Source organism: Phyllobates terribilis, unplaced genomic scaffold (genome assembly GCF_046119375.1).
Source record: "Phyllobates terribilis strain yellow unplaced genomic scaffold, ASM4611937v1 Scaffold_9__5_contigs__length_417890890, whole genome shotgun sequence".
Lineage (NCBI taxonomy): Eukaryota > Metazoa > Chordata > Amphibia > Anura > Dendrobatidae > Phyllobates > Phyllobates terribilis.
In genome coordinates, this window is record NW_027362769.1 from 17,789,339 (window position 1) to 17,801,356 (window position 12,018).

A 12,018-nucleotide genomic window follows, 5' to 3' on the forward strand; every position below is an offset into this window, starting at 1 on the left:
TGGAAATTTGCATTGATTTTGGGTTTGAGATAGTGCAATTGTGAGATATACAATCTGTATTAAGTGTTCATAAAGAACAAGATGTCATAATACGCTGTATTGATTGATATAACAATAACATAGTGAAACCAATGGATTACTTTTTTAACTTGCCTATTAGCGATTCAATGTTCACTGCCCTTCTTGACATCACATTGCACATGTGATGGTCCAGTGGCTTACAGGGTTAATGCACAGGTATTGTAAGCAGGAGTTCATGAGCTCATTTCCAAGAAGAACCTTTTTTTCATTTACTTACTAATAAGATTCCTGTAGAGCCAATGGAAATTTTCATTAATTTTGGGCTTGAGATAGTGAAATTGTGAGACATAGAATCTGTAATAAGTGTTCATAAAGAACAAGATGTCATAATACGCTGTATTGATTGTTTTTAACAATAACATAGTGAAACCAATGGATCACTTTTTTAACTTGCCTATTAGCGATTCAATGTTCACTGCCCTTCTTGACATCACAATGCACATGTGATATTCCAGTGGCTTACTGGGTTAATGCGCCTGTTTTGTAAACAGGAGTTCATGAGTACAATCCACAAACACCTTTTTTTTCATTTACTTACTAATAAGCTTCCTGTGGAGCCAATGGAAATTTGCATTATTTTTGGGCTTGAGATAGTGCAATTGTGAGATATAGAATCTGTATTAAGTGTTCATAAAGAACAAGATGTCATCATACGCTGTATAGATTGTTTTTAAGAATAACATAGTGAAACCAATGGATTACTTTTTTAACTTGCCTATTAGCGATTCAATGTTCACTGCCCTTCTTGACATCACATTGCACTTGTGATGGTCCAGTGGCTTACAGGGTTAATGCACAGGTGTTATCAGCAGGAGTTCATGAGTTCATTTCCATTCAGAACCTATTTTTTCATTTACTTACTAATAAGATTCCTGTAGAGTCAATGGAAATTTGCATTAATTTTGGGATTAAGATAGTGCAATTGTGAGATATCGAATCTGTATTAAGTGTTAATACAGAACAAGTTGTCATCATACGCTGTATAGATTGTTTTTAAGAATAACATAGTGAAACCAATGGATTACTTTTTTAACTTGCCTATTAGCGATTCAATGTTCACTGCCCTTCTTGACATCTCATTGCACTTGTGATGGTCCAGTGGCTTACAGGGTTAATGCACAGGTGTTATCAGCAGGAGTTCATGAGTTCATTTCCATTCAGAACCTATTTTTTCATTTACTTACTAATAAGATTCCTGTAGAGTCAATGGAAATTTGCATTAATTTTGGGATTAAGATAGTGCAATTGTGAGATATCGAATCTGTATTAAGTGTTAATACAGAACAAGTTGTCATCATACGCTGTATAGATTGTTTTTAAGAATAACATAGTGAAACCAATGGATTACTTTTTTAACTTGCCTATTAGCGATTCTATGTTCACTGCCCTTCTTGACATCTCATTGCACTTGTGATGGTCCAGTGGCTTACAGGGTTAATGCACAGGTGTTATCAGCAGGAGTTCATGAGTTCATTTCCTTTCAGAACCTATTTTTTCATTTACTTAATAATAAGATTCCTGTAGAGCCAATGGAAATTTGCATTAATTTTGGGATTAAGATAGTGCAATTGTGAGATATAGAATCTGTATTAAGTGTTCATAAAGAACAAGATGTCATCATACGCTGAATAGATTGGCATTAAGAATAACATAGTAAAACAAATGGATTACTTTTTTAACATACCTATTAGCAATTCAATGTTCACTGCCCTTCTTGACATCACATTGCACATGTGATATTCCAGTCGCTTATTGGGTTAATGCACCTATTTTGTAAACAGGAGTTCATGAGTACAAATCCACAAACACCTTTTGTTTCATTTACTTACTAATAAGCTTCCTGTGGAGCCAATGGAAATTTGCATTATTTTTGGGCTTGAGATAGTGCAATTGTGAGATATAGAATCTGTGTTAAGTGTTCATAAAGAACAAGATGTCATAATACGCTGTATTGATTGATATAACAATAACATAGTGAAACCAATGGATTACTTTTTTAACTTGCCTATTAGCGATTCAATGTTCACTGCCCTTCTTGACATCACATTGCACATGTGATGGTCCAGTGACTTACAGGGTTAATGCACAGGTATTGTAAGCAGGAGTTCATGAGCTCATTTCCAAGAAGAACCTTTTTTTCATTTACTTACTAATAAGATTCCTGTAGAGCCAATGGAAATTTTCATTAATTTTGTGCTTGAGATAGTGCAATTGTGAGACATAGAATCTGTATTAAGTGTTCATAAAGAACAAGATGTCATAATACGCTGTATTGATTGTTTTTAAGAATAACATAGTGAAACCAATGGATTACTTTTTTAACTTGCCTATTAGCGATTCAATGTTCACTGCCCTTCTTGACATCACATTGCACATGTGATATTCCAGTGGCTTACTGGGTTAATGCACCTATTTTGTAAACAGGAGTTCATGAGTACAAATCCACAAACACCTTTTGTTTCATTTACTTACTAATAAGCTTCCTGTGGAGCCAATGGAAATTTGCATTATTTTTGGGCTTGAGATAGTGCAATTGTGAGATATAGAATCTGTATTAAGTGTTCATAAAGAACAAGATGTCATCATACGCTGTATTGATTGTTTTTAACAATAACATAGTGAAACCAATGGATTACTTTTTTAACTTGCTTATTAGCGATTCAATGTTCACTGCCCTTCTTGACATCACATTACTCTTGTGATGGTCCAGTGGCTTGCTGGGTTATTGCACAGGTATTGGAAGCAGGAGTTCATGAGCTCATTTCCACGAACAACTTTTTATTTCATTTACTTACTAATAAGATTCCTGTAGAGCCAATGGAAATTTGCATTGATTTTGGGTTTGAGATAGTGCAATTGTGAGATATACAATCTGTATTAAGTGTTCATAAAGAACAAGATGTCATAATACGCTGTATTGATTGATATAACAATAACATAGTGAAACCAATGGATTACTTTTTTAACTTGCCTATTAGCGATTTAATGTTCACTGCCCTTCTTGACATCACATTGCACATGTGATGGTCCAGTGGCTTACAGGGTTAATGCACTGGTATTGTAAGTAGGAGTTCATGAGCTCATTTCCAAGAAGAACCTTTTTTTCATTTACTTACTAATAAGATTCCTGTAGAGCCAATGGAAATTTTCATTAATTTTGTGCTTGAGATAGTGCAATTGTGAGACATAGAATCTGTATTAAGTGTTCATAAAGAACAAGATGTCATAATACGCTGTATTGATTGTTTTTAAGAATAACATAGTGAAACCAATGGATTACTTTTTTAACTTGCCTATTATCGATTCAATGTTCACTGCCCTTCTTGACATCACATTGCACATGTGATGGTCCAGTGGCTTACAGGGTTAATGCACAGGTATTGTAAGCAGGAGTTCATGAGCTCATTTCCAAGAAGAACCTTTTTTTCATTTACTTACTAATAAGATTCCTGTAGAGCCAATGGAAATTTGCATTATTTTTGGGCTTGAGATAGTGCAATTGTGAGATATAGAATCTGTGTTAAGTGTTCATAAAGAACAAGATGTCATCATACGCTGTATAGATTGTTTTTAAGAATAACATAGTGAAACCAATGGATTACTTTTTTAACTTGCCTATTAGCGATTCAATGTTCACTGCCCTTCTTGAAATCACATTGCACTTGTGATGGTCCAGTGGCTTACAGGGTTAATGCACAAGTGTTATCAGCAGGAGTTCGTGAGTTCATTTCCATTCAGAACCTATTTTTTCATTTACTTACTAATAAGATTCCTGTAGAGCCAATGGAAATTTGCATTATTTTTGGGCTTGAGATAGTGCAATTGTGAGATATGGATTCTTTCTTAAGTGTTCATAAAGAATAAGATGTCATCATACGCTGTATAGATTGGCATTAATAATTATATAGTAAAACTACTGGAATACTTTTTTAACTTACCTATTAGCGGTTCAATGTTCACTGCCCTTTTTGACATCGCATTGCACCTGTGATATTCCAGTGGCTTACTTGGTTAATGCGCCTATTTTGTAAACCGGAGTTCATGAGTACAAACTGACAAATACTATTTTTTTCATTTACTTGCTAATAAGCTTCCTGTGGAGCCAATGGAAATTTGCATTATTTTTGGGCTTGAGATAGTGCAATTGTGAGATATGGATTCTTTCTTAAGTGTTCATAAAGAATAAGATGTCATCATACGCTGTACAGATTCGCATTAATAATAACATAGCAAAAGCAATGGATTACTTTTTTAACTTACCTATTAGCGATTTATTGTTCACTGCCCTTCTTGATATTGCCTTGCATCTACGATATTCCAGTGGCTTACTGGGTAATGCTCCTTTCTTGTAAGCAGGAGTTCATGATTTCAAATCCACAAAGAACATTTTTTTTCATTTACTTACTATTAAGCTTCTTGTGGAGCCAATGGAAATTTGCATTGATTTTGGGTTTGAGATAGTGCAATTGTGAGATACAGAATCTGTATTAAGTGTTCATAAAGAACAAGATGTCATCATACTCTGTATAGATTGTTTTTAAGAATCACATAGTGAAACCAATGGATTACTTTTTTAAATTGCCTATTAGCAATTCAATGTTCACTGCCCTTCTTGACGTCACATTGCTCTTGTGATGGTCCAGTGGCTTACTGGGTTATTGCACAGGTATTTTAAGCAGGAGTTCATGAGCTCATTTCCTCGAACAACCTTTTTTTTTCATTTACTTACTAATAAGATTCCTGTAGAGCCAATGGAAATTTGCATTGTTTTTGGGCTTGAGATAGTGCAATTGTGAGATATAGAATCTGTATTAAGTGTTAATAAAGAATAAGATGTCATCATGCGCTGTATAGATTGGCATTAAGAATAACATAGTAAAACAAATGGATTACTTTTTTAACTTACCTATTAGCAATTCAATGTTCACTGCCCTTCTTGACATCGCATTGCACATGTGATATTCCAGTGGCTTACTGGTTTAATGCGCCTTTCTTATTAACGGGAGTTCATGATTTCAAAACTACGGAAACTTTTTTTTTCATTTACTTACTAATAACCTTCCTGTAGAGCCAATGGAAATTTGCATTAACTTTGGGCTTGAGATAGTGCAATTGTGAGATATCAAATCTGCATTAAGTGTTCATACAGAACAAGTTGTCAACATACGCTGTATAGATTGGCATTAATAATAATATAGTAAAACTAATGGATTACATTTTTAACTTACCTATTAGCGATTCAATGCTCACTGCCCTTTTTGACATCACATTCCAGCGGTGATGCTCCAGTGGCTTACTGGGTTAATGTGCCTATTTTGTAAACAGGAGTTCATGAGTAGAGATGAGCGGTGTTCGACTAGAACTGTTCGCCAATCTCAAATTCGAGCTGTTTTGGGCGGTGTTCGAGTTGTTCGACGAACCCGAACGATTTGCAAAAAATTCGGCTGTTCGAGGTTATGTTCGATAACTGTTCGTGCACCAAAAGCGTGTCCTGCATGTCTGGCGCTATTTAGAGCACCAATCATGCAGGGATTGTCTGCCACTCACTGTAATGCCACAGCCATGGTGGTTGTGGCATTACAGTGATTGCCCAAATCGATGGGAACAGTGCTCACAGTGAAACATGAAAAGCCGGCAATTCAGCAGCGGCATACACCGGTACCCGACAATTTAGAACCGAAAGAATAGAGCTTCACACATAGATTAGATAGATAGAAACATGTCAGTCACATATATATGAAGTACTGTGACAGTGTTGCTTACTGTACTTGTCATTTACTGCAAAGGATTTATTAAAAAAAATAATAGTGTTTTCATGAACCGTCTCTTTAAAAAAGCCGGCCGGCAATTCAGCATCTGTACCCGACAATTTATAACAGACAGAATAGAGCTTCACACATAGATTAGATAGATAGAAACATGTCAGTCACATATATAATAAGTACAGTGACAGTGTTTGTTACTGTACTTGTCATTTAGTATTAAAATAAAGGATTTATTATTAAAAAAAATTGGCGTGGGGTTCCCCGTAATTTTAGTCTCTAGCGGAGGTTAAGCAGACAGCTGGGGAAGATGTTTGAAGCCTGGGAAGGGGGTAATACCCACGGAGCTTCCCAGGCTACTAATATCAGCCCCCAGCTGAATACCTAGCCTTTACTAGCTATTAAAATGGAGGACCCCCCCAAAAAAATGACGTGGGGTCCCCCCTAATTTAATAGCTAGCAAAGGCTAGGCAGACAGCTGGGGGCTGATATTAATAGCCCAGGAAGGGAGCCATGAATATTGGCCCCCTCCCAGGCTAGAAACACCAGCCGTCAGCCGCCCCAGAAATGGCGCATCCATAGGATGCGCCAATTCTGGCACTTAGCCTCGATCTTCCACGCTGCCCTGGTGCGGTGGCAGGGGGTAATAGGGTTGGGGTTGATGTCAGCTTATAATGCCAGCTGACATCAAGCCCAGGTTAGTAATGGAGAGGCGTCTATAAGACACCCCCATTACTAACCCCATAGTCAAAGTTAAAAGAAAACACAAACACCCAGAATAAAGTCCTTTAATTGAAATAAAGACACATTCCTTTATTGTTCTAAATTAAACCATACTTACCGTCACGCCCATTCCAGCTGAAGCCAACGATCCCCTGCAATAAAAGAAAAATAATAAAGCAACCTCATCCTTACCTTTCCATGGTTCCCACGACGGCTCCAGCTCTGCTACATCGAGATAACAGGCTGGACCGCAGCAGAACGCTGCCATCCAGCCTGTCATCCCGCAGACACTGAGAAGCGCAGGCATGCTTGCGCTCTGCAGTGTCTGGCTGTGACGGCATAAAGATGAGACGAGTTCATGTCCAATGAACTCGGCGCACCTCATGCACGTCACTGACAGCGTGGGAGAATTCTCACGCTGTAGCGCTGAGTGCAGGAGAATTTTCCCACGCTGTCAGTGACGTGCATGAGGTGAGCTCATTCATGTCCAATGAACTCAGCTGACCTCATGTACGTCACTGACAGCGTGGGAGAATTTTCACGCTGAAGTGCTGAGTGCAGGAGAATTCTACCATGCTGTCAGTGACGTGCATGAGGTGCGCCGAGTTCATTGGACATGACCTCGGCTCATCGGGATGCCGTCACAGTCAGACACTGAGGAGCGCAAGCATGCCTGCGCTTCTGAGTGTCCGCGGGATGACAGGCTGGATGGCAGCTTTCTGCTGCGGTCCAGCCTGTCATCTCGATGTAGCAGAGCTGAAGCTGTCGTGGGAACCATGGAAAGGTAAGGATGAGGTTGCTTAATTATTTTACTTTTATTGCAGAAGACATTGGCTTCAGCTGGAATGGGCGTGATGGTAAGTATGGTTTAATTTAGAACAATAAAGAATTGTGTGTTTATTTCAATTAAAGGACTTTATTCTGGGTGTTGTGTTTTTTTAAATACTTTACTAGAAATTCATGGTGGTCATGTCTAATATTGGCGTGACCCCATGAATTTCGGGCTTAGGGCCAGCTGATAATGCCAAGCTGGCCTTAACCCCTTTATTACCCGGTGAGCCACCGCACCAGGGCCCTGGATGAGTTGGGTACAGCGCCAGAAGATGGCGCTTCTATGAACGTGCCATTTTCTGGGGCGGCTGCGGACTGTAATTTGCAGCGGGTGGGGCCCAGAAAGCTTGGGCCTCCCTGCGCTGCGGATTCCAGCTCCCAGCTGCCTAGTTTTACCTGGCTGGGCACAAAAATAGGGCGAAGCCCCACGCATTTTTTTTTTAAATTATTTCATGAAATTCATGGAATAATTAAGAAAAAAGGGGCTTCCCTATATTGTTGTGTCCAACCAGGTACAAATAGGCAGCTGGTGGTTGGGGGCAGCCCGTCCCTGCCTGCTGTACCTGGCTGGACACAAATATAGTGCGAAGCCCCACGTCAATTTTTTTTTAATTATTTCATGAAATAATTTTTTTAAAAAAGGGCTTCCCTATATTGTTGTGTCTGGCCAGGTACAAATAGGCAGCTGGTGGTTGGGGGCAGCCCGTTCCTGCCTGCTGTACCTGACTGGACACAAATATAGGGCGAAGCCCCACGTCAATTTTTTTTAAATTATTTCAGGAAATTCATGAAATAATGAAAAAAAAATTGATGTGGGGCTTCGCCCTATATTTGTGTCCAGTCAGGTACAGCAGGCAGGAACGGGCTGCTCCCAACCACCAGCTGCCTATTTGTACCTAGCCGGACACAACAATATAGGGAAGCCCTTTTTTTCTTAATTATTCCATGAATTTCATGAATTTAAAAAAAAAATACGTGGAGCTTCGCCCTATTTTTGTGTCCAGCCAGGTACAACTAGGCAGCTGGGGGCTGGAATCTGCAGCGCAGGGAGGCCCAAGTTTTCTGGGCCCCACCCGCTGCAAATTGCAGTCCGGAGCCGCCCCGGAAAATGGCGCGTTCATAGAAGCGCCATCTTCTGGCGCTGTACCCAACTCATCCAGGGCCCTGGTGCGGTGGCTCACTGGGTAATAAAGGGGTTAAGGCCAGCTTGGCATTATCAGCTGGCCCTAAGCCCGAAATTCATGGGGTCACGCCAATATTAGACATGACCACCATGAATTTCTAGTAAAGTATTTAAAAAAAACACAAACACCCAGAAAAAAGTCCTTTAATTGAAATAAACACACAATTCTTTATTGTTCTAAATTAAACCATACTTACCGCCACGCCCATTCCAGCTGAAGCCAATGATCTCCTGCAATAAAAGTAAATAATAAAGCAACATCATCCTTACCTTTCCATGGCTCCCACGACAGCTTCAGCTCTGCTACATCGAGATGACAGGCTGGACCGCAGCAGAACGCTGCCATCCAGCCTGTCATCCCGCAGACACTGAGAAGCGCAGGCATGCTTGCGCTACCCAGTGTCTGGCTGTGACGGCATCCAGATGAGCCGAGGTCAAGTCCAATGAACTCGGCTCACCTCATGCACGTCACTGACAGCGTGGGAAAATTCTCACGCTGAAGCGCTGAGTGCAGGAGAATTTTCCCACGCTGTCAGTGACGTACATGAGGTGAGCCGAGTTCATTGTCGGCTCATCTGGATGCCGTCACAGTCACACACTGAGTAGCGCAAGCATGCCTGCGCTTCTCAGTGTCTGCGGGATGACAGGCTGGATGGCAGCGTTCTGCTGCGGTCCAGCCTGTCATCTCGATGTAGCAGAGCTGAAGCTGTCCTGGGAAACATGGAAAGGTAAGGATGAGGTTGCTTTATTATTTTTCTTTTATTGCAGGAGATCGTTGGCTTCAGCTGGAATGGGCGTGATGGTAAGTATGGTTTAATTTAGAACAATAAAGAATTGTGTCTTTATTTCAATTAAAGGACTTTATTCTGGGTGTGTGTGTTTTTTTTTTAACTTTGACTATGGGGTTAGTAATGGGGGTGTCTTATAGACGCCTCTCCATTACTAACCTGGGCTTGATGTCAGCTGGCATTATAAGCTGACATCAACCCCAACCCTATTACCCCCTGCCACCGCACCAGGGCAGCGTGGAAGAGCGAGGCTAAGTGCCAGAATTGGCGCATCCTATTTATGCGCCATTTCTGGGGCGGCTGATGGCTGGTGTTTCTAGCCTGGGAGGGGGCCAATATTCATGGCTCCCTTCCTGGGCTATTAATATCAGCCCCCAGCTGTCTGCCTAGCCTTTGCTAGCTATTAAATTAGGGGGGACCCCACGTCATTTTTTTTGGGGGGGTCCTCCATTTTAATAGCTAGTAAAGGTTAGGTATTCAGCTGGGGGCTGATATTAGTAGCCTGGGAAGCTCCGTGGGTATTACCCCCTTCCCAGGCTTCAAACATCTGCCCCAGCTGTCTGCTTAACCTCCGCTATAGACTAAAATTACGGGGAACCCCACGCCAATTTTTTTTAATAATAAATCCTTTATTTTAATACTAAATGACAAGTACAGTAACCAACACTGTCACTGTACTTATTATATATGTGACTGACATGTTTCTATCTATCTAATCTATGTGTGAAGGTCTATTCTGTCTGTTATAAATTGTCGGGTACAGATGCTGAATTGCCGGCCGGCTTTTTTAAAGAGACGGTTCATGAAAACACTATTATTTTTTTTAATAAATCCTTTGCAGTAAATGACAAGTACAGTAAGCAACACTGTCACAGTACTTCATATATATGTGACTGACATGTTTCTATCTATCTAATCTATGTGTGAAGCTCTATTCTGTCTGTTAAAAATTGTCGGGTACCGCTGCTGAATTGCCGGCCGGCTTTTTTAAAGAGACGGTGCACGAAAACACTATTATATTTTTTAATAAATCCTTTACACTAAATGACAAGTACAGTAAGCAACACTGTCACTGTACTTCGTATATATGTGGCTGACATGTTTCTATCTATCTAATCTATGTGTGATTCTCTATTCCTTCTATTCTAAATTGTCGGGTACAGATGCTGAATTGCCAGCCGGCTTTTTTAAAGAGACGGTGCATGAAAACACTATTATTTTTTTTAATAAATCCTTTGCAGTAAATGACAAGTACAGTAAGCAACACTGTCACAGTACTTCATATATATGTGACTGACATGTTTCTATCTATCTAATCTATGTGTGAAGCTCTATTCTGTCTGTTATAAATTGTCGGGTACCGCTGCTGAATTGCCGGCCGGCTTTTTTAAAGAGACGGTGCACGAAAACACTATTATATTTTTTAATAAATCCTTTACGCTAAATGACAAGTACAGTAAGCAACACTGTCACTGTACTTCATATATATGTGACTGACATGTTTCTATCTATCTAATCTATGTGTGATGCTCTATTCCTTCATGTCTAAATTGTCGGTACCGGTGTATGCCGCTGCTGAATTGCCGGCCGGCTTTTTTAAAGAAAGCGTCTTCTGAGCAGTTTGTCAGCTTTTGGACACCTTTGAAGGTGTTTTCTATGTGTTCCTATGTGTTTTTGTTTGCCTGCCATTGGTTTTAACGGTGTTCGACGGTGTTCTAAGGTGTTCGACGAACAGTTCGACGAACAGTTCCTCGAACATCCCGGTGTTCGACGAACCGAACCGAACCCGAACACTACGGGGTGGCTCAACACTATTCATGAGTACAAATCCACAAAGACTTTTTTTTTCATTTACTTACTAATAAGCTTCCTGTGGAACCAATGGAAATTTGCATAATTTTTGGGCTTGAGATAGTGCAATTGTGAGATATAGAATCTGTATTAAGTGTTCATAAAGAACAAGATGTCATCATATGTTGTATAGATTGGTTTTAAGAATAACATAGTGAAACCAATGGATTACTTTTAACTTGCCTATTAGCGATTCAATGTTCACTGCCCTTCTTGACATCACATTGCACTTGTGATGGTCCAGTGGCTTACAGGGTTAATGCACCTGTCTCGTAAACAGGAGCTCTTGAGTGCATTTCCTTTAAGAACCTATTTTTTTACTTACTAATAAGCTTCCTGTGGAGCCAATGGAAATTTGCATTATTTTTGGGCTTGAGATAGTGCAATTGTGAGATATGGATTCTTTCTTAAGTGTTCATAAAAAACAAGATGTCATCATACGCTGTATAGAGTCACATTAATAATAACATAGTAAAAGCAATGGATTACTTTTTTAACTTACCTATTAGCGATTTATTGTTCACTGCCCTTCTTGACATTGTCTTGCATCTATGATATTCCAGTGGCTTACTGGGTTAATGCTCCTTTCTTGTAAACAGGAGTTCATGATTTCAAATCGACAAAGAACTTTTTTTCATTTACTTAATAATAAGCTTCTTGTGGAGCCAAAGGAAATTTGCATTGATTTTGGGTTTGAGATAGTGCAATTGTGAGATACAGAATCTGTATTAAGTGTTCATAAAGAACAAGATGTCATCATACTCTGTATAGATTGTTTTTAAGAATCACATAGTGAAAC